A 23,798-nucleotide genomic window follows, 5' to 3' on the forward strand; every position below is an offset into this window, starting at 1 on the left:
ATACTGAATAGATACCACTAACAAAATGAACTCCCAGAACAACAGAAAAACAGATCACACTGTAATTAATGTAAACCAAAGTTATTTCTGTCAGTCCCAGCAGAGCATCACAGTAGTCATCTCTGTCTCCTTTGGTTAAAAGCAGTTATGTTCCTTAGCCAGAAATTTGCATTTTATTCCTGATTACATTATGTATTCTCACTGAGAAAGTGCAGAGGACAAGAATATTTAAGTATGCGAATCAGACAAGATTGCAACGTTGCCAATTTCTTTCAGTTTGTTTCTTCACCAGTTCTCCAGAGCTTCACACATTGCTTCCTCACCAGTAATAGGAGTTATTTGCCATATGCATCTCATGAACTCATTGTGGAAAAGGCACGTTGTTGGTTGTTTATATTTATAATGTAAGAACACGCTTCAGCACTAGTGATTTCTGTGGATGCATTGCTATTGACATGAGCAGGAGCTGCCATGATGGAGCTTCCCCAGATGAGATGGAAATCCATTTCAGACATTATCAGATGGAAAATAGTATGCTAATTAACCAAGCACCTGATATTGTTTTTAATAAGTATTTTAGTACTCTTGCTATGTATTACCATGAAGATGCTTTAAATGTGGGTTTAAAGTAATAAGAACAAAGAAATCAGGAATACTATGTGTAGAAAAATACAGATCCACCATTGAGACCTGCACCTTGCAGTAGCAAAAGAATAATTTCTGTGTCAGTTAATCAGTTAAAAGTGCTGCACCACATAGATGGACACAAAGCCAAACACGTAGGAATAGCAAGTGACCTTTTAGATGACACAAAGCCTGAAATCTATCCAGTGCAAAGGCAAATAAAGAAATCTTCACTGTTAAAATATTCATTATGTCGAGTCTGCACAGAAGCATCAAGATCTGTATCAGAAACAGCTGAGCTCTCCCTGTTGCCTTTAGTGGCTTTGAGACAAACCTCTCTAGAAATGCCCCAGTGCCTGCAGCCCAAGTTCCTTGCAAAGCAGCAGCAAAGAGGTGGGCTGACAGAGTGGTGTGAGCCCACTGAGATCTCTATTCTCATGTTTACAAGAGATTATTCAAAATAAGGAAGTGGAAAATTTTGGGCATAAAGTGTCCTTGACTGTCTATCCTGAGTTGCTATTATTTGCACCATTTACTGTGTTCATATTTATACCCTGGTGTGAAAATCTGAAGGAATGCTAAAATTGTCATCATAAATAGCATATTAATGTGTTTTTCAGAAGCTGTACTTTTTACCAGGGAAATTGAAATATTTTAATCAAAGTGTGTAATAAACTTATATTTCTTTACAGCCTTCATTCCTTTTAAATAACCATAAAACCTTTTACAGAGGCCATGCTCCAATGAGATTGTACATTTACACTTTGATTTAAAAACAAGCAAACAAGAATTTATGGTTTCCATTGAACGAGGAAAATATTATATTACTGTTTTAGCTCTCCTTTTGCTGTACTATCTAAAGAAACAGCAATGATGTATTGGGAAATTTGGAAGGAAAAAGGTCTTTAAAATACATCTCAAGAAAGCACAGTGAAATAACATACCATGGGAGGAAGATGAATCCTCAGCCACCCATCCTCAAGTTCTCTCAACAGGACATCACAGACCTAATCCACGAGTGCTGTGAGGAGCACTCTGTAAGACAGGGCATGACCCTGTTACTATGAAGTAATGCGGCTGTTTGGTGGGGTCAGGCTGCTTTATGAGTGCATGGATGTTGGTATGGATCCTGGTGTCTGTGCACTCTCATGCATAGTCTTGGCCCAGAGCAGCCAGCTTGGTGCCCAGGGAAATGTTTCTACAAGGCTCTTCCAGACACTATGACTTCTGCAATGCTGTGTTGTTATCCTGGGGTGTTTATGCAAGAAGTCACAGCACAGCCAGGAGAGAGGGATCTGGCAATGGCTTTTGAAGGGATATAATTTCCATTGGCATGTTTATTTGAATTCTGTTTAAGCCAATGAATATGTCATCATAATGCTTAATTGACTAATTATATTAAACCTAGTGTAGTTAGTAATAGTAAGCTAATTGGAACCACATGTTTGGAGGTCAAATAGTCCTACTCCCATCTTATCTATTGTCAGCATTCAATTCAAACAAGCTCCAAAATAAGGCACAGGTGATAGTTAATTTAGCCCCGAGGGAAACATTTTCAAAAACCTACATGGTAATGTATCTTCATGAATGAAGAAAAAAAAAATTGGACAGAGAAAAAAATATGAATAATAGTGTTGGATCAGAAGGGACAATCAAATATTTTAGGGTTGAAGAAATCTAGAACTGTGTAAGGCTGATGTGCAGAACAAGAAACAGCTTTATTTGGTGCAGGACACCTTGTTCAGCCATTCCACATCTAAACTGTGGCAAACAACTGTCTGCAGACCAATAGCAACATAGGACTCCAACAGCTGGCAGATGTTCAAACATGAGCCACTAAAATCCTGTTAAAAATAATGTCCTATGGAAACCCTGACAAGTAGAGTTCAGAAAGGCTTCCAGAGGATCAGAGAAAAAGGATGGTGACATTTCACCTCTAGCAAGAGTTGGATTGCTGTGCCTGGGATCCCCTCCATGGGCACCCCTCTGAGGCTTCTGGCAAGTACCACAGGGTAGAGTTTAATCACATAGTCTTGGCCATTTAAAAAAAAAAAATTAATCCTCTATTTCTCTAGCTAGTGATCAGAATTGGTAGCTCGCTTTGGGAGAAAATCCTTCTTCTGACGACCCTGTTGTATGATGGGACAAACTACCTAGTGTGTTGTCCTTCTTGATCTCTTCTCTCACTTCTCAGATTGTTGAGGGAATCTAGGTGCAAGAAGCCTTACTTTTAAATGAAAAAGTTACACAAAATGAATCCTACTTCCAGTTTTTTCTTTCATTTCTGCAAACTACTACTATGTCAGATTAAGACTGGCAGCTTCCCCTCCTGGAAAAGAACAGTGAAAGAATGCCTTTACTGAATCACACTTGATTTGATGTTTCTTGTGTTTCCGTGTTTGAAATAATTTCCTACATGTAATTATACACTTAAGCAGTACTTATGTGCATAAAACAGCTAGACAGTTCTCCTGTTTTCCAAAAGAGATTGGCTTGCTCTAGGAACATTTTGCCTTACTACTGTGTTTTTGAACTAGATAATACTATTTAGGATACAAGTAAAGGAAAAAGACTATTAGTTGTGCTTTTCAATGAATTGTACAAAACAGTCCCACACGAGGCCCCACATTTATGCAGGACAAAAAATGTGTACATGCTGTTCAATTATATTGAACCTTACATGTGTAATGCAAAAAGATTGGGAATTGACACAGCTTTAATGATGTGCCTTTTTTACTCAGATTCACAGTAAATCATCTGAATTTTGAACAATCTATTACCATGATGCTAGTAACTCATTCATCTGCTTCCCAACAAAAATCTGCCTGTCAGATTTCAAGTGAATGTAACATTTAAAAAAAAGTTCAATAACAGCCAAATCCTGCAGTGCTCATACAGATAAAACCTTACTGCAAATTGCAAGTGGTTTGAGACTGCAAGACAGTGGTGTCCAGCTTTTGTTAAACCCTCCATTTCAGGGTTTAACAGTACAATTGTGGAGACTGCAAGGAATAGTCCTGCGTTAGTACGACTCATTTGATTTTACTTTTTTTAGTGTTTGTATGTTTCCCACTTAATGACTCAATGTGATAAACAACCCCATGACCTCCAATGAAATTGCAAGGACGTAAAGGAGAGCAGGGCTGTGTAAAAGCCTTTGTGAATTAGGCTACAAACAGCCACAGAGTGATAAAAACATAACAGCTTTTACGTTTTTACTCTCTACAGAGCTCCAGAGGCCTTGTTCCCCATGTGGCCAGTGGAAGTTCATGGCACTTCCAGGCGGGCCTGCCATAATGCCTTGACTATAGTAGGTAGGTCTTAAAATGATGCTACTTTGTTTAAGAGGTAAAATTTCCTCTATCCTTAATTTTTTCATTTGTGGTCTTCTCTGCATTATGGCATTTTAAGAGGTGTGCAGCAGTAAGTAGACTCTTACAGACCCCAGAAACAGCCTTTTCTTTCTGGGGTGAGATGATGATGACAGTTTACTGCAGGATTTGCTCAGTTGGCACAAGTCTCATACAAGATACAGTGTCCACCAAGCCAAATAGATTCCAGCACACACATGGCAGGGAGTGTGACCTCTTTAAGGACCCAGAAATATGACTGGCCCCACCTGCCCCGGAGGAAAATTAAGTGCAGATGCTGGTATCAGCCAAGGGACCTCATCAGAGCTGGCAGTCTTAAATGTGCTTCCAGCCCCCAAAGTCAGGAAAAATGGTTTCATCCCAGCCCTGAGGGGATGGGTGTGTGCCTACAGTGAGAGGTTGTTTGCAGAAGGCGGCTGTTTCTTTAGAGAGATATGAGGACAACAGATGCTTTTTGCTGTGAATTGAAAGGAAATGTCTCCCTTCTGTGTCAGGCCAGGGATAAAAAGTTCTGTGTACTAGAATGGAGATGCTGAGGACATGTTATCCTACTGGATAACAAAACCTGCTGGCACATGGTCCACCAAGCTGAGACCCATGTGCTTTGCCTCCTTGCACGTGCACAGCATTTGGTCCTTGCACGTGCACAGCATTTGGTCCTTGTGCATGCAGGAGCTGAGAAGAGTCCCCCCTGTGCAGACGTGTGGTGGCCTACGAAGAAGCCAAATGTAGAAAGCACTAGATGTTTGTGGTCAAGGTAAGCAAAATTTTAGGTGCTACTTTAATCACTCTGCTGTGCTTCTGATCAAAGGAACACACAGGCATGAGAAAATCCCTTTTATAGTACAGCCTAATATGGTTGGCAAGATGTCAGATCTGTCAAATAAGCAAATTACCCATTTTTATTTAAAACACCTTCATACCAAGCTATGCAAAGATTTATAGGAATTGAGCATTTGTCTGTGAGCCTGCAAGGTGCTTAATCATAGAGCCAATTCAATGGCCTTTGTGCAAGGAAGTTGAGGAGTGATGCCATCAAGTATAAGTAGCCTCCACTGTCTAGTCTTTTATTTGGGGGTGCTTTCCCAGAGTTGGCTCTAAGCTCTGTTCTGTTAGGTTTGGTGCCTTCCTCCTCCCAGTTATTTTATCCAACGATCAATGGAAAAGTGCAATGAAACTACTCCTGGGTGTAGTCCAGAGCACAGAGTCCTCACCTCTCTGGGGTAAGAGGCAGACTCTTGGTTGAAATCTTGCTCTTAGACCATTGATTTTTGCCATTTACAATTCCACAATTTTCACCAGTGGAGGTAAAGAAACCTATAAAGCTGTCTTCCCCTTTCTCCATCCCTTTTTCCCTATTTACCTTGTCTATGCCATAATGAGTAACACATTTGGGAGTAAAAGGTTGAAACCTTCCTAAAACTGAAGCAGGCATCAAACCTCCATTTCCCTGTCCTTGACCAAGATGTTCAGGCTACCATGTGAAAGATGAGTTGCAGGTGATTCAACCATTTCAGAGGAAGAAAAGCTACAGCTACTACTATGCTTTGTGGTGTCAGTTCTTGCACTGCCAGTCAGCATAGGCATTTTAAATTGCTCTATTTATTGAGAATTAAGAATATTTTACATGGGTCTAATACAAAGGGAGATGGATCCCTATTCAGGCTAAAATACTGATTTTCCACAGCCTCCAAGTTTGAAACACCAGACACTTCAAAAGATACATGAAATTCCACAAAACAGAGTTATAGGACAGCTTTTTCCAGAGCCCTAGTGTCTCGACCTGGGAGTATGAGGTTTCAGGCTTCCCTTCACCCACACCAATCTTTTAAGGAGCTTACTGTTCTAAATGTATTTATTCTGCTTCTTGGTATAAATATCTGCTCTCTGTAACCTGAATGTTCACATCCTCCAGGACTTCCTATGGCACTGAATTTCACAGATCATTATGCAAAAAGACATTTCCTTTGTGCTCAGACTCTTTCACTGAGTTTAAATTGTCCACAATAAATCGTGGAATGTCCTGAGCTGGAAGGGACCCACCAAGATCATCAAAGTCCATCTCCTGGCCCTGCACAGGACAACTAAAAGAATCACATCATGTGCCTGAGAGCATTTCATCTTACATGGTATTTATATATGTTGTCTGGTATGCACAAAACTTCTCAATGGGGTGGAAAGTATGGAAAATCCAACAATAAATACATCTTGAAAGTCAAGATTGTTTGAAACTGATAGAGTTCTTATCACAAACACTATTATGTCAACAGCCATACCTTTTGCCAGCTTTAATTTGTCTCAGTCTATTGATTGTCCATTGTGGGATGTTGCTGTATTACTCCTCTATCATTACAGAAAGAGGAAGGATTGCTGCTACCTATGGCTGTAACCCACACAACCCTGCTGAAATCAATGACATGACCTGCCATCTGAAGTCATTAATGTATCATTACAGCTATAAAGTCTCGGCCAGCTCTGGCTTGCAGGCAGGTGTACATGCCAAAGAATTTAATTAACATCAGTAACACCAGATTGACAGGAAAGGCCTCGGTGGAAACGTTCTCCTTGCTCACAGTTGAGGCATGAGCTTGTCTTACACACGCACTCATGCTTGCTTAGGCAGTTTTGGTGTTCAGATACACCGCAGGCAGAGTAGATAGAGCTGTAGTTACTTAGCTTTCTTATCAGTTTCCTCCCTGTTTTATCAGACTAATGACCTGGACTGATTTTCCCCTCCCAATCTAGGTCTCTGCTTCTGGCTGATGGCTTGTGTGACTAGCCAGTTCCCTTTGTACACAGATGTTTGACAAAACCACTCAAAACCTTCCATCCTTGCTTCACCTTTCTTCTGGGAAGATGATCTATGCTGAGAGTCAGCAAAAACTATGAGTTAGTCTGGACCCCTTCCAGGGATGAGTGTTAAGAACTTGCTGCATTTCAGAGCTTTTCTGAGGGAGGCTTCAAGCACTCATCTTGTAAAGCAAGTATCCATTTTTTATTTCTCAGCCTGGGTTGCTGAAGTGAGACTGAATAATTTCTGGCAGAGTTGGGGGTCAAATTCTGGCAAGTATTGCAGTAGATACAAGACTTGCATGAGCTTCAGCCATGCCTCTGAAATGGGATAGTACCTTCTGAGTGTTATCACAGGGGAGCTCTAAAGATAACTTTGCTGATATTTGTGAAGAATTCCTATTTCCCAGTGACTCATGCTTCAGAGGAACTCATGAGGAAGAACTGATTATCTCCATTTCATGCAGCTCAGTGCTTAGTCAGAGTGACACAGCATGGGAGAGCTGGAAAAAGAGGACTGCTGAACAGCAGCCCATCACAGAGCATCCACAGAACAACTGAAGCAGGAGTTGAATGTGGAAAACACTGTACATGATCTTGTAATTAGCAAATGTATCATACCCCTTGGCATAAGGGAGCTAAATTAAGCTATGGATGCACAATCTAACTTGCTTGTAAGATCTCCATAAAGACTATATCCCTTCTATTGTTATCAGTGGATGCTCCAGGCAATAAACAACCCTGCAGTTAGATTTCCTTGCTTGTGTACACAGCTGCTAAATTCATCATTTAGTAGTGGTGTGTGAGGGAGAGGCTGGTGTTACTGATGAGAAGCTGTAGAATGAACAGTTGCAGTATCAACTACCTCTCTCTAAAAATGACTAGGAAAAATTTAGCACTTAAAAATTGCTGTGCTTGGGGAGGAATTCATAGCACTCTACATGGCACCTGAATAATTAGGAGATAGGATGGTTTTGAACAGAATAACTTAATAGGCTGAATGAAGGCTGCTTCCCCATATTTACCTACTATGAAGCTTAATTTAGATACTTGCAATTGCCTGTTTGGTAATGGCATTATGAAGCTGAATTAATGGTGTGTATGATATATCTTAGTGCTCAGTAAAGGTGCTCCAATATTCCAGGCTCAGGAAGACTACTGAGCACAAAAGATATATGTGAAAAGGAAAAGACTGATGCTCCCATTTTTTCATGTTCATTATGGATGGACCCGATAACAGTCACCCTGCTTCACAGTCTGCCTAGAAAGAACTGATTTACATTTCTGCTTTGCAGCATGTGACTTTCCTGGGTGAATGCCATAAAGGGTATCGTCTGGCTCATTGGTCCTTGAAGACCAGCTTCCTCACTCTGAGTCTTGACAGGTCTGTGGTCCGCCAAGATAAAGCTTATTAATGTGGCAGGTTAGTGTGACGATAAGAGGTGACAGGAGGAGGAGATCCCCCATGCACTGAAGGATGCTGTAATGTCGTTGCACAGTCTGAGCTGATTCACATTTTTATTTCTCACAGAAGCGTTAAAATGTATACAGACTTGAGTTGCCAGATAAATACTATACCTGCATCTGTGTCTTTGCAGAGTATTCATACTTACCAGTTGAGGAGCGACAGTCCTAGGCAGAAGGGTGGCCTGTGAGCCTGATCTAGATCATATATTCCTCCCAGGCAGGTGCTGGGCTCATCAGCCCTCCCATCAAGCCTTTTCTCATTAACCACAGACACACAACACTGGCTTAGAGCAGCAACATTTTATGCTACATCCTCAGAAATGAGGCTACAGGGAGCACAGGTGGGTCCCATTTTGCAATCTGTAAGTGGAGAAGGTGATTTGTTGCCTCCCGCTGGTGCTGGGAAGTTCTGTTTGTTGCCATTTTGTGCTTTGCATGCAGAAGGTACTACACAAGTGCATGTTTGATACAGGTATTTGCCAGAGGTTTACAATGCTTCCCATATGGCATCTCCATGCAGTGCTTATGAGCTCAGATTTTCTCTGCATGGGACTGTGGTGATAAAATAGTGTCTCTGTCAAACTGGAAGCTTCTAGCAATCAACATTAATGCCTCATAAACATTTTAGAGTGTTTTCTTTATTTATTTTTTTTAAAGCATCTGGAAGTTTTCTGGCCTTTCAAATTTTTGTTCTAATTCTCATCCTAAATGCCCCCTGCTCTACCCTTTAGCTCCTTTTGCCAGTCGGAAAACAGCTTTAGGAGGCTGAAGTGGAACAGTTGTGATTTAAAACCTGTTCTTTTGAAATAACATTGCCATTTAGAGTTGGAAATGTTACTGTATGCTGAAAGTAATACTTACTTTCTCTTCATGTCTTAAAAACACTAATGCAGGCTCTTCCCCTAAAGGTAGACAAGGAAGGTTTCTGTCTACTTCCTAGCTGTAGTAATCCCTTCTCTAATGAGAACAGTGTGCAGGGGGGTGGACAGTGCCTAAGGACATAACTTATCTCCTGCCACCCTGGCACATCTCCTCCATTGCTCTAATAAAAAAAATCACTTGCTGATTTTTAAGGCCCATACTAAATTTGAGCTAAGTCATGTTTATTTATGACTGAGAAGGATCATTTTCAGTCAAGCCTAGTGTCATATTACACAGTGGTACGTAAGATCCTTTTTTCACTGAGGGAGATATTAGAACTCCTCATCATGCTTTTGTAGCTCATTAATTAATTAATTTGTTCTGAATGGCAAAATTTATGCACAGTGCTTCCAAAGGATGTAACATATGGAGGTGTAACATAATCAGTTAACTGAGCTGAGTGACTTGCCTAAACTCAAGTCTGGTACCTGTGTCTGACCTGAAGGTTAGCTGGTACTTTGATTCACATCTGCGCTCACCAAAAAGGCAGCTGTAAATATAGTAGAAGAGAAAGGAAACATCATTTACGGGAACTGTGCTTAATGCCTTGTTTTGCCTGTCATACTGAAAATGGGACAAAAACATTCTGGACAAAACATTTTACCCCAAATAAAAGTTGAAAAACAAAACTAAGTTTAATTTTAATAAGGAGATTTAATTCAAACCAAAATTTTACTTAGGAAAAAACACCAAAACAAACATTAAAAAAAATATAATTAAAGTCACCCAAAGGTTTTGACTAAATCCACAAAATATCTCCCCACTGCTGCTCAGTCTGTGCCTTTGTAACTGCTAGATCTCAGCGAGCCAAAATTCAAAGAGCGTTTTACTCCCTATCTATCAACTTTGTGGAGGAAGCGTTTGTCCCACTGACAGAAGGATTATCAAGACAGTGGATTGTTTAAGAGCATGAAGATAGCTTTAATTTGGGATGAGAGCAAGAAGCTGCGTTAACAAGGGGGAATTGAGCCCAGCTATTCCCCTTCTTCCTCCTGTGCGGGACATAGACAGGATCAGCCCCAGGCATACTGCAGAGCCTAGCAGCCCTCCTACTGGGTTGGAGGAAGCCTCTCGCTGTAGGGCACCTCCAACCTGATGACTGAACTCCACATCCCCATGGCTGAGGTGCCACAGCATGCCTTCCCCAAATGTACCCTCCCCAAGCACCTGACAGGCAGTAATATCAGCCCTGTTGCTGCCCCTTTGGGCCTCACTGCTTGTGAAATGCCAGTCAGGATTGAATTGTGTACCCAAGGCCACAAGATGGCTTTGCAGCTGACCTAGGAGTTGTACCTGCACCTTGTAATGCCCAACAAGGCATCCCCCCAGCTTCACATGGCTTCAGTTTGAGAAAGGAGCTCCATATGGGTAAACGGACGTATAAAATGGTAGAGATTTATGGATTCATGATTTTATCCAAGATGTTACGGCGCTTTAGAGTTGTGTCAGAACCAAAACCTTTGATCATACACACACAGATTTGGGTGGCATTTGAAATCTGGATCCACTTCTAAGATCTGCATCTGACTCATCTCTAACTACAGACATGGTGTTTTACAGTTTTATTTCTATTCCGGAGGGACATTTTCATGCATGCCTTGTAGCAGACAGAGGGGGTGGGGATCTCTATATGATTTATATTCAAGGTAATGCATACATATCTACATCTCCATTTCTCTAGCACATAGAAAGATATAGATTTAACTTTATTCATTTGCTGCACTAGGAAGCAATGCAGCTCCCTTGGCAACACATCTAACCAGACAGGAGTTAGGTAGAAGAGAGATTCAAAGACAGTCTCCTAATTGACTTTTTGAAGACGTAAGCCATTTGTAGCTGTAGCAGTAATGACAGTAAAGATTGGTTAGGGACAGTAGAGAAAAAATTCTCCATCACCAGTCTTCATCTAAGTGAATGCTGGAACACTTCAAATGTTTTCTGAAGATGCCCCAGAAGAAGCATTTCTTGTTTTGTTTCATAAACTGCTCTGCTAGTTTGACTGTTGAACAAAAATTCCCAAACACTTGATATTTTAAAAGGTTAAGACTTCTGGTCTTTTAAACATAGTAAATTAAACTCTGTGTAACAGAAGATTGTATTACTCTGGAAGAAAAGGAATTTGTTTAGCAGGGAAGAAGTGACCTCTTTAAATATGATTCACTTATCTGTGGGTTTAGATGAACAGCTATTTTTAAACTGATCGGGAGCTCAAGGTGTTCAGCTGGCTCTGGCAGAAAAATAAAATGTTTTCTGAAAAACAGGTATTGGCTGCTTCTTTTTGTGGAGAATGTGAAGTCTAACAGGTGTAAGGCAGAGCAAAATGAACATGAAAGCTAGAACACATTTCTATATGCTATTTTGAGAGCTCTGGGAGAGACTGCATCAATTTCCACATGGAAAAGCAGCAGCATATGCACATGGAGTGGGATATTTCTGTTCTCCAACCAAGACACGTATCTACTCGATGGGCTACAGAAATGTGAAACCACTCTTTGAATTCCTGGGGCAAAACACTGATAAGTATCAGGAACTTGACATCCATTGCAGTCAGCAGTATTAGTGACAGAGCTCCCTCTTGGCTGCTCCCTCATCTCTGTGACCCAGGGATCTGACTGGATTTGTTCCTCCTTTAGTTGCTGCTTCACCTGTCTGTCGAAATATCCATGACTAAGGTCAGATTTAGAGTCCTTTTGGATTGCATTCCCATGTTTCACAGCTGTGCCACAGGATCCCATCTTCTGGTTTCTAACTCTGAGACACCTGACTAAGCGATGGACGCAAATTTACAGAAGGACCCAAATCACGGATCCTGAGAAAACTTAGGCCAAAGCCTGTGGGTGAGTCAAACATTAAGGAGCCCAGTTTCCACAGTACAAATCACTATGTGGTGGAGGCACATGGTTTCTCACACCATGGGGTGCATGGGGAGCACCAGACATCCAGCAGAACAATGCCGAGAAGTCACCATTCTGAGCAGGGAACTGTCATACTTAGTATGGTATTTTGACCTTGGCTGGATGCCAGGTGCCCACTCCACCGCTCTGTCACTCCCCTTCCCAGTGGGGCAGGAGAGAGAGTAAAGACGGGAAAAAACCCCAACTTGTTGGTTGGGACAAGGCAGTTTGTTTAAAGCAAAAAGTAAGGTGAAACTTGCGGGTGCAGAAGTGAAAGACAGCGGGGTTTATTCTCTACTTCCCATGAGCAGCGATGGTCGGCCACTCCTGAGAAGCAGGGCTTCAGCACGCATAACAGTTCCTCAGCAGGCAGCCATTGGAGACAATGAATGCCTGCCTTCCTGCTCCTTGCCTTAGCTTTTATATCTGAGCTGACGTCATATGGTATGGAATATCCCTTTGGTCAGTTTGGGCCTACTTGAGTCCCCTCCCAGGGTCTTGCCCTTGACTGAGGAAGGGATGTTACAGTGCTGGTGCTGTGCTCAGCAGCAGCCACAACACTGGTGTGTTATCAACACCCTTCTAGCTGCCAATGCAAAGCACAGCACTGTGAGGGCTGCTATGGGCAAATGAACTCCAGCTCAGCCAGACCCAAAACACCTAGCCAGGAGGAAATACAAGAAAAATGGGACTGCAAAGCTGACTAATTTCTCACACTGCTCTGACAGTGATTCTCAGCCATGCATCTCCTCCTGGAGCTATAACTTTGAGGCAGGTTGGTCACAGAGCAGTCACAGCTGTCCAAAAAGAAACATTATCTTAAGCATTTGAGATATCTTGGCATACTCAAGAAAGGGCTGAGCAAACAAAACAAAACACAACACAAAAAAAACCCACAAAAAAATCACCAAAACCCATGGAGTCCAGATTGCTCTAGAGCACTGAATATAGTACTAGGTATCATCCTGGCAGGTGAAGTTGACCCTTGTGCGCTCTAGCACACCAAGCAACCACTACTCCACTGGTCCTTCAGAAAAATCCCTTAAGAGCTGCAAAGCCATGGCTTCATGATCTTGGAATGCCTTTCAGGACTCCCTCAAAGGCCAGGGTGTTCCTGCTGAGCTCTGCCCTTCAATGCTGAGTGGAGAGCTGATGGCCTATGTTTAATCCCTCTGGAGATTGGGACACGCATTTTGAGCTGGCATTACAATAAATGCACCTTACTCCAGTTAGGTTTAAACTAATTATTCACTGGCTAGCACTGAATCAAGGCAAGCTCAGAATAAACTGCAGCAATTTCAACTCTGTTCTTACTTCCCATTTACACATAACATGTAAAGCAGAACTATTATCTGAACTGCTGTGAACCTCTTGTCAAAAACAGCATTAGTGGATACACGAGCTTCAGTTACTCTGTCCACATAGAGGACCAAACTCTGCTAATTCCACATAAGAAGGGAAATGTTGCCAATGTAAGCCTGGAATCAGAGAGCAAAATCTATCCTCCCTGTATGTGGCAATGTGCAGAAACCTCTGCCATGCAAACTGCTGGATTTACAAGGGTCAGCATGTTTTTCCAGGCCCAAAGGGTGCTGTTAATGATGCAGCTAAACAAAGAAGAAAGCTAGTTGTTGCTAAAAGGTTTGATGCCACTTTCCCCTTCCTCTCCACTTGGCAGTAACTCTTGATTCAACTAACAGTCTCTGGGCAGACAGGGTAGCGCCAGTACCAGGAAAGTGGTGGGAGTTCAGGAAGAAACACAAAACACCCCTTTCAGGGACAGTTAGCTATTGAATCAAACCATCCGCAGCATCAAATTGCAGCCCCAGAAATGGCCTCAGGCCTTTTCCAGTGCAACTTCCCTTTAACCAAAATCCCTGGTGAAGTGTCTCATCTCCTTTTTATCCCAGTTGCTGGATGGAGGGTACTGGCTTCTGCTGCCACAGGTAGAATAAACAGCAGGTTTCAAGTGTGATGTAGCTGAAGAGCCCTTGTTTGTGCAAGAGGATTTTGGTGGCGTTATTTATCACAGACATTTCTCACTCCCTGTTTACACATCTTTTTTAGCTTCCTCAACTGACTTGTGAAGGAATTCCAGAACAATCAGCAGAGGATGTAAAGTTGAGAGCTTATCACCCAGGCACCATAAAGAAACACTCATCCTGATATATATCATGATAGAGGAAGGAAGTGATTTAGTCTTCTGCAGTGTGAATGCTGGTGCTCTACAGCTCACAGAAGCCAGCACATACGAAAGATTTCCAAAGGCTGGTGAGTAATTCAGTGTCGACTTTTTCAGCTGTGTGGAAAACTACAAACACAGCAGCTCTGCCATATTTGTGAAATGTAAAATGAAAAGATATTGATGGCTGGTTTCTGCAGCTGGGTTTGTTCTGCTATTTAGGTCCTGTTTCAAATGGGAAAAATTTAGAATAGTATTTTAATGCTTACTTTGACAGTATTCACATGTCTAAGCTTGGACTATAGGCATATAGAGCAATTCTGCCTCAATTATTGTGCTTCTGAAAATGTCCTACAGGAAAAGAGATGGCAAGGCAGCATGTTCATGTTCAGTAGCTGTATAGACACTGGAATTCATCCTGATTTTTTCTGTCTGGGCCTAGACGATTTTCAGACTTGGTTTCACTCTGAAAATTTCTGCATGAAACTGTATAAGGCAGAGAGAGGAAAAATGAGTGAACAGAGACAAAAGGTATTAGATGAATGTATTAAGACCAAGAAAACTGGGTGTTTATTTAAGAACTCCAGGAAAGCATTAAGAAGAGAAAGATTGCAAGTTTTCACATATCTTCTTAAAATTATAATCTGGACAGCCATATTTTTGGTTTGATATCACTTTTTTTTTATTGTTTTCTAGACAGAAAAAATTGTTGTCCTTCCCCCAGACCCTGTAATACAGCTGATGTGTCAAAATAAAAATGACTTATGCTGTGAAGGCAGAGACATAAGTGAGGGCCAAGAACCTTCATACCCCCAAAAGGAATAGAGTCCTCCATGCAGGGGGCTCCCACAGGTTTCAGATGTATTCCTTCAGCTAGTTCTTCCTGACTCAGAATCCTATATGCTCATATTAAGAACACATCCTTAAAGTCTGTTTTTAAAGGTTGAGGTCAGAAATTTGTTATACGGCTCACCTTAACTTTAATTGAATTTTATGTTTATATCATTTCACATAAAAACTTGACTTTAAATTTCGTTTTTTTCATCTCTGGAGATTGCACAAGTCTGAGAAGCAAAGCATTATATTGCATTGCCAACTGAAAGTTGCTGTTTTCACAGTAAATGAGTATGATGAATTGGTGCCTGTGACTGTGGAGCCAGCTCACAGAAACACCATGTCTTCTTGATAAAGGGTTTGCTAATACTATTTGCAAGGCAGAAGCTTGGTCATTAACCATAAGCTTGATACTTTACATCACCTTTTAGTCTCACATCAGTATAAAAACACCAGAGGGGGTCAATTCTGTCCACTATACGGAACATTAAACCTTGTATTATACTGATGCTTTGTTCCATCACTGCGGTCATTACAGGTAATTTTTGACACAACCATTCTGAAGTGCAATGCAACTATTCATTAGGAAGAACTAAGCAAAGCTATACCTTCGAACTATGGGCATAGTGCCTTGCAGTATTAACAGCTCCCAGAGGCAAAAGAGGTTTTTGCCAGCTCTGGCTTGGACCCACAATAAAATTCCAGCTACTGCATTTCCCAGTCAGTGAACAGTATCAGCTCTATGCTATGACATTATGAATGCTGGACATACAAAAAGTTCCCCTGTCACTTTTTTTTTTTTTTAAATGAGTAACGGAATGATTCAGACAAACACTTGATCTAGGTTTATATTTTTCCATGTGGAATTTAAGCTTCATTTTTAATATAACCTGCAGCTACTGCTCATTGCTTGGGACAGACTGACACAGTTCAACAAACAACCCCTGTGTAAGACTCACGGTTTAAATGTTCGGAACAAAAGGGAACACATAAACATATGAAGCACACTAGCCTTCTTTAAGGCATGTTTTTTTCTCTATCTTCTTAAATACATGGAATCTACCAGTCATTTTCTCTTCTCAGAATAGTATATACCCTTTCCAGACTTTTGCAAAGTATTCAACTCAAGAAGGAATGAAAGAAGTGGGATTTGTGAATGCTCAAGACTGCCAAGAAACCAGCTGAATGTAGCACAAAATCTCTTAGGTTCCAAATATTTAATCTTCTTACAGTACTCTTGTGTTAGAAGACAATATTTATTTACTGCTTTCATACTACAGTAACAACATACATCCTACATGAGATCCAATACATTTTTCTTTTCATGGGGACAGCATCCTAAGAAGTGTCTGCAGGTAGATTTAAATCTCAAACTATGCAAGGGAAGATCATCATCAGTTGCTGCTGCCGCTGCTTTGGAGACTGCTGCTGGAGGTACTGCCTGCTGCCATCTATTGATGCACTGCGGGAAGGCACTGAACCAGCAAGTCCCCACTCAGGTTTTCTGTGAACATTTTCCTTTCTTGGGTTAGAAATCCTGTAGATCTGTGAAACTCTGAGAGGAGTCCTTACTTGGTGACTCGAGAGCAGCAGAATTATTTAACACAGCTCAAGCTAAGAGTTCACTACAGACAAACCTTAGCTATGTGGCCTTAGGATGGACTAAACTCCAGAGCCTTAAACACCGTGAATATCCTTATTGCATTTTCTTCCTCTTCCACTGGGAAGCATTAAGATCTTGACTTTTAAGAGGCCCATCTTATGGAGAAGTCACAGTACCTGTTCACTGCAGCTGCCTTTGTCACTGCTGTTCAGAAACAATTTTCTTTCAGGTAAAGAGAGAAATCAGAGTCTGTCAGCCTGATACTGGATGCCTCAGTCCTAAGCAGCTCAGCATCCTAGAGGTGACCTACCCAGAGGCAGTGCACAGAGTATCAGCTGTGATACAAGCCAGTCCTCCTGTATGCTCCTGGTGTACACTGAGAGAGCACAAAATGGTCACACTCACCAGCTACATGCTGCAAAATTCACTGAGGTCAAAAGAAAAGAAACAAAAGCAGCCCTAGAGGTGGAGTCTTAAGTATGGCTGCCAGTTCTTAACCCTTTGGGTGAGTAGGGACTTATTGGAGGTGACTGCATCTTTGCAAGCACAGAGCACACCAAGGAAATTTATTTGAGTTTCCCCCATGCTAGGCAGCAAAGGAATGGGAAGGTTTCAGTCTGTGAACAGACAGTAGAAAAATTATTACAGAGCATTGTAATGAAAGAAGCAAGTTTTAAAAGGGAATCTTTACTCATGATCTGATCTTATTTAACCCCACTGAGAGGAATGACAGGATCATCTATGATCCTGTAGATAGCAATAAGTTAGAGAGGAAAAAGACAGGCAACCAAAGAGCTGTGATCTCATTGGAATAGATATTTTACTTACTATTGGCATCCTGCTTATTCATTGCTTCCATGATCATCTTAAAACAAAAGAGCTTTCCTCCTTTCATCCCCCCTTATTCACTTTGATGCTGCTTTTATGTGCAGATTCAGATGCTGAAAGCAGAGAAGTACTGACCCATAAGGTCCCCAGTGGAGGTAACAAGATTTGGGTGGGAGTGGAGATTGTGGGCTCACACCTATTTTGTTTTGTAGTATTTTAATAATCTAATTTTTTTCTAAGTAACAGCTGGTGCTTCCCCTGGGTATTACCAGGGGACAGTTTTCATGAATGCTTTTGTACAGCCTGCACAGGATAGTGGGGCATTAGCAAAAGACTCCCTCTGCCCCCAGTTTTCATGCTATCTTATGAAAAAGTCACAAGGAAATTTTCAACCTTCTGAAACCTGGTCTTTTTCTTTTGGACTACACGTCATTTATGAGAGGCAGATGAAGCAGATGCAGCTATAATAAAACATTCAAAACTCCTGATTTTTGAGCCTAAGAATGGGCGGTAAGAAAGAGGCAACTGAAACTGTCTATTGAATAACAAATAAACACTTGCACCCTCTATTTGACAGGGAGGCCTAGACTTCATGTGTGCACTGTTTTTCTTCATGCTTCACATATTTCTATTAGATTGCCTTTGGAGTGTGAACACAAAGAAAATAGGTTGGCAACCTGTCTGAAGAGACAAATAAACTTGACAGGGTATCTAAGGGGAGTCCTGTACTTTCTGAGTGTTTCCAAGTTTAAGCTCAGTAAAAAGATTTGTTTTATAGATTAATTTCTTGAAAAATTAATTTTGATTTATAGAACCAAGCAAGACTTTTGTGAATTAAGATTAACCATTCAAATATCTCATTCCATAACTTAGCTCTCCCAGCTGCTATCTTGTGCACTGAGTAACCATTAGAATTTCAGTTTGGATTCTTGTGTTCTGCTGATATATGCCACAAAAGGTTTAGATGGGATATTAGGATTTTCTTCATGGAAAGGATTGTCAAGCATTGGAACAGACTGCTCAGGGAACTGGTTGAGTCATGTTCCCTGGAGGTATTTAAAAAACATGAAGATGGGGCACTTTGGACATGGTTTGGTGGAACTTGACAGTGTGGGTTAACAGTTGGACTTGAGGGTCTTAAGGGTCTTTTGTAACCTAAATGATTCTATTATTCTATGCTCAGCATTCCTCTTGCCTCCATGCAGAGAGGTATCACACTCCTTTGACCAGCATTACATAACGATTTGAAGAACTACAAAGAAAATACTGACATATAGTCAATCTACATGTATTACTTACTAGCACTTTCAAAAGCATGACAGTGTGAAACACAGCTTTTACCTCTCTTTTTTTGTTGATTTAGGTGGTTTCGGTTTGTTTTTTGAACTGTGTATGGAAAAGTCCATCCTGAATAAGTTGGTAACCAGCAAGGTCAAAAGAAAGATTATGTAACTTGTAATTTGCATGGGTGTATTTAAAAGCAGTACAAGTATGTACAAAAGAAGTTAAACTTCTATTTAATGTTTCTTTTTTATATGCTTTTGGAATTTTATGAATTCCAGTTTCATAATATAATATTTTTTCTAGATAGAGAGAAATCTGAATAGCTCATGCACTGCTAAGACTTTTAAATCAAATTTTAGGACTCATAGAAGAAGCAACTGTACATTCTTCAGCTTATATTTATTCTTAATGATGAATCTTTCTCTCTTTTCTTGGCAAGTGTTTTCTCTCACTACACGTGGGCACCACAATATAAGAAAGATATAAAGCTATTAGAAAGCATCCAAAGGAGGGCTACAAAGATGGTGGAGGGTCTAGAAGGAATGCCAAACTAGGAGTAGCAGAGGTCACTTGCTTTGTCCAGCCTGGAGAAGACTCAATTGCAGTCTACAGCTTCCTCATGAGGGGAAGAGGAGGGGCAGGTACTAATCTCTTCTCTCTGGTGACCCGTGATACAACCCGAGGGAATGGCCCAAAGTTGTGTCAGGAGAGGTTTATGTTAAATATCAGGAAAAGGTTCTTTACCCAGGGGGTGGTCATGCCCTGGAACAGACTCCCCAGGGAAGTGGTCAAAGCACCAAGCCCAACAGAGTTGAAGAAGCATTTGGACGACACTCTCAGGCACGTGGTGTGATACTTGGGAGTGACATGTGCTGGGCCAGTAATTGGAATCTGATTATCCTTGTGGCTCCCTTCCAACTCAGGATATTCTATGACTCTATGATTCTATGGTTCTATGATTCAATGATTCCATGATTCAGAGGCAGTAACATTTCTTTTTTTGCAGATCTGCAACAGAGACAGAGGTGTGGAATAGTTAGTAGCACACAATAAGAATATTCCAGACCCCTGGTAATCTGATCATGTTCTATAGGACTCTGTCTATTCCTTTGTGAGGTTAGTGCATACTGTATCTGCAGGTGGATCAGCAAGGACATTTACACATAGAACAACTTTCATCAGAGGACTAGAACTCTGAATTATCCTCCACAGTTTCCTGCAAGGATACTGTATGTGTATCTATATTACAGAATATGAGTTTGATGTACAAGGTCAAAAGGGACAAAAAGCTTATGCCAGCAGATTTTATAAATACATATTATAAATGAAATTTTAGTGTCAACAGAATAAGAAAGTGATTTAATTCCCAAAGATACAGCCCAGAGACCTCACTAATGTGGTCAAGAAATTTGAGCATGGTTATGTCATGCTCAAAACCAGAAAAATCAAACAAGCTGTGGGCAAAAGAGTTGACTAGGACAAGGAAATCTGGAAAGAAACTCTTAACATTTCTCTAACCATAATGACTTAATACCTTTCACTAACAACTCAGGTAAGGCAGACTCAGCTTTGGGAAATTAATTTATTGCCAATCAAAAATCAGAGTAGGGTAATGAGAAATAAAATCCAATCATAAAACACCTTCCTCCCACCTCTGCCTCTTCCTGGGCACAACTTCACTTCTGATTTTTTCTACCTCCTGCGCTCCAGCAGTGCAGGGGGAATAGGGATTGTGGTCAGTTCATCACATGTCTCTGCTGCTCCTTCTCCTCAGGGGGAGGGCCCCTCAAATTCTTCCCCTGCTTCAGCATGGGATCCCTCCCATGGGAGACAGTCCTCCACAAACTTCTCCAGCTCCCATGGACTGTAGTTTTTCACAAACTGCCCCCATGTGGGTCCCTCTCACAGGCTGCAGTCCTTTGGGAACAGACTGCTCCAGTGTGGGTCCCCTGCAGGGTCACAAGCCCTGCCAGCAAATCTGCTTCAGTGTGGGCACCTCTCTCCATAGGGCCAGAGGTCCTGCCAGGATCCTGCTCCAGTGCAGACTTCCCACAGGGTCACAGCCTCCTTCAGATATCCACCTGCTCCAGTGTTGGGTCCTCCAGGGGCTGCAGATGGATCTGTGCTCCACTATGAACCTCCATGGGCTGCAGGGGCACAGCTGTCTCACCATGGTCTGCACCATGGACTGCAGGGGAATCTCTGCTCTGGCACCTGGAGCACCTCCTCCCCCTCCTTCACCAATGACCTTGGTGTCTGCAGGGCTGTTCCTCTCACATGTTCTCACTCCTTTTTCATGGCTGCCATGTCACAGTATTAAACACATTATCCCAGAGATCCTATCACTGTCGCTGTTGGGCTTGGCCTAGGCCAGTAGCGGGTCGGTCTTGGAGCCAGCTGTCATCAGCTCTGTTGGATATGGGGGAACCTTCTGGAAGATTCTCACAGAAGCCACTCCACTACCAAAACCTGGCCACATAAACCCAATACAAGTATACAGAAAAGGGCTTTATGAACAGTGTTTAAAAACACAAGTTAAAACCTGTGAATAATCAGGAAAATAGAAGAGCATATGGTGTTTATCTGTCTCTACCTTGAGTTCAGACAATGTGTAGATTTAATTTAATAAATCCAAAGCACAGGTAACTTCCTTTTGTATAAGAAAGTTAACAGAAAACTGATTTCTCTCCCCAAACCCAAAAGCACTTTTTGTAAGCATTGGCAAACACTTTCTGCACAGGTTAAGCAGAACTTCTTCCACCTTGCTCATCAGTAGCAGTCTATTCCCCTTTCTTTACAGTGAACTGTCAAAAAAAAGGCAGAAAAATAAGGAAAATAAATTTAAACCACTATAGATATTTTTTAATTTTCTCTATTGTAGGCACTAGCTCTGCTATAAACAGGAATGTTTGATTCCCTTAAGAAAATGCTATTTTTGTCATAGATATTTTTGTCCCCTATTTTTATTAACAACAACCAAAAGCCCCACAACCACCCTTCATTTTTTTTTACAAAATCTTATTTTTTTGCTACCTCAAATAATGATAGACAGCTTGACTTATGCTCCCTAGTCTCCCCTCACTTCTCTTAACTTAAAATTGAATGAGAGTAAATAGATGAAACTATCTTTTCTATTTCTGATCACTTCCTTCAAGCAAGCGATCTACTGTACAGAACAATAAGTTTCAGAAAGTATTCCATGGGGAAAAATATATATAAAAAATGTTGTGATTAAAACAGTATCTGCTTATTATCATGAAGCTAGCTGTGTGCTTAGCAACAAAATATCATTGTTAAGCAAGGACTTAAAACTTGCCTAAAACTCTGCCATGCATGAACCCCCAGCACCTTACGCTCAAGTCATACTGTCTCCACCCCTCTGTCCTTGCCTCTGGCACATATTAGGTTCAAGAATCACATCTCCTCTCTTGCTCCAGAAGTAGCTGGCTGTTAATTTCAGAGACTTCTACGAATCTGGCCCTTTCTACAGGGCTTGTCAATTGACATCAGCCAGTAGTGGGTGAACTACTCTGCTCACAGTTATCTCTGCTACTGATCACACATCATTATTCATGATGCTGACCTTGGTAGAATAATTTCTATTTAAAATAAGGCAGTGGAAAGTATTCCTCAGGACTCCTCACTAAATCAATTTCAAATTTCTTTGCAGACATCTTTTTTTTTGTTGTTGTTCATATCTATGTATACTCTGGCCCAGTTATTTATCTGCTGAGATGATTCTGTCAAGTGTTGCTCATCTTCCTGTCTATTTTTGAGGCCAAACAAACAAAAACTTACTTTCTCTCTCCCTCAAAAAAGACAGAATGAAAAACAGTGGAATGAATAAACTGCTATATCCTAACAAAGATTAGAAGTGTTGCATTTTTATTGTCAGAAGATAGAATGCTGTAACTTACTGGAAATTCGCTATTCTGAAATAATTACTAAGCTGGTAATTTTTTTCAATACTTCATAAAGGATAAAAATACCTCATTTAAAATATGGCAAATAGACCTTATAACACAATGAAAGAGGAGACTTTGAAGAGAATCATCTTTAGATTTAAAGCAGGATTAATAATATGCCATTGGCTGCTGAAACTAACTGAAAAACTAATAGCAATTAGCAAGCAATCTTTCAGTATAATTCATCAATAATAACTCAGTTTTGTGAGGCCCCTGTGTTCCTTTTGTCTAATACAGAAAAGCTTCAACATTCAAAAAGTCTTTAAAATTAAAAGTTTGATCAAATTCCAATAAAAAGCTATGCCAATGATTTGAGTAGGAACTGGATTGGATAACCTTCGTGCAGGCAGTACTTGAGCAGGTGTAGGGTTACTATATTACTTGTTACAACTATTGACTGGGAAAGTAATTGGTGCTGAGTGCTAAAAGAGATGACCTATATGTAAGGAAGTATTGAAAAGTGCAATAGAAACATGGTTAGATACAAGATTTGGCAAAGGAAAAAAGCAGTGGAAGAAAAAGGCATTTCATGAGATACAATTAATTGTTTAATATTCTTTCCATCAGTTCTGGAATAGCCTGTTTTATAAAGTTCTTTAAATATCTGTATTTTCTAAGAGATAATATCCATCAACATCATCTGAAAACGTTCTAAGATAAAATGTTTTCTTTGTATTTCTCCTCTGCTATTCACAGACTATCTCCAGAAAGAAAAAATCACTCACAATCTATTGCTTCTACCTTCTCTTTGAGTAGAAACTGATGCAGAGAAAGTTCTAACTGAATACAAGGGTAACTGTGCACTGGAACAGACTGCCCAGAGAGGCTGTGGAATCTCCCTCACTAGAGATATTCAAGAACCATCTGGACACAATTCTGTGCCATATGCTTTAGAATGACCCTGCTTGAGCATCTGGACCAGATGACCCGCCGTGGTCCCTTCCAACCTTGTCCATTCTGTGATTCCTGATGAAGGAAGGAGCTGGTAATAAATAATGTCAGAATGAGATAATCTGTCCTTTTAAACCCAAAATT

This window comes from Manacus candei, unplaced genomic scaffold (assembly GCF_025592945.1).
Source record: "Manacus candei isolate 608988 ecotype Guabito, Panama unplaced genomic scaffold, ASM2559294v1 h1tg000043l, whole genome shotgun sequence".
Taxonomy (NCBI): Eukaryota; Metazoa; Chordata; class Aves; order Passeriformes; family Pipridae; genus Manacus; species Manacus candei.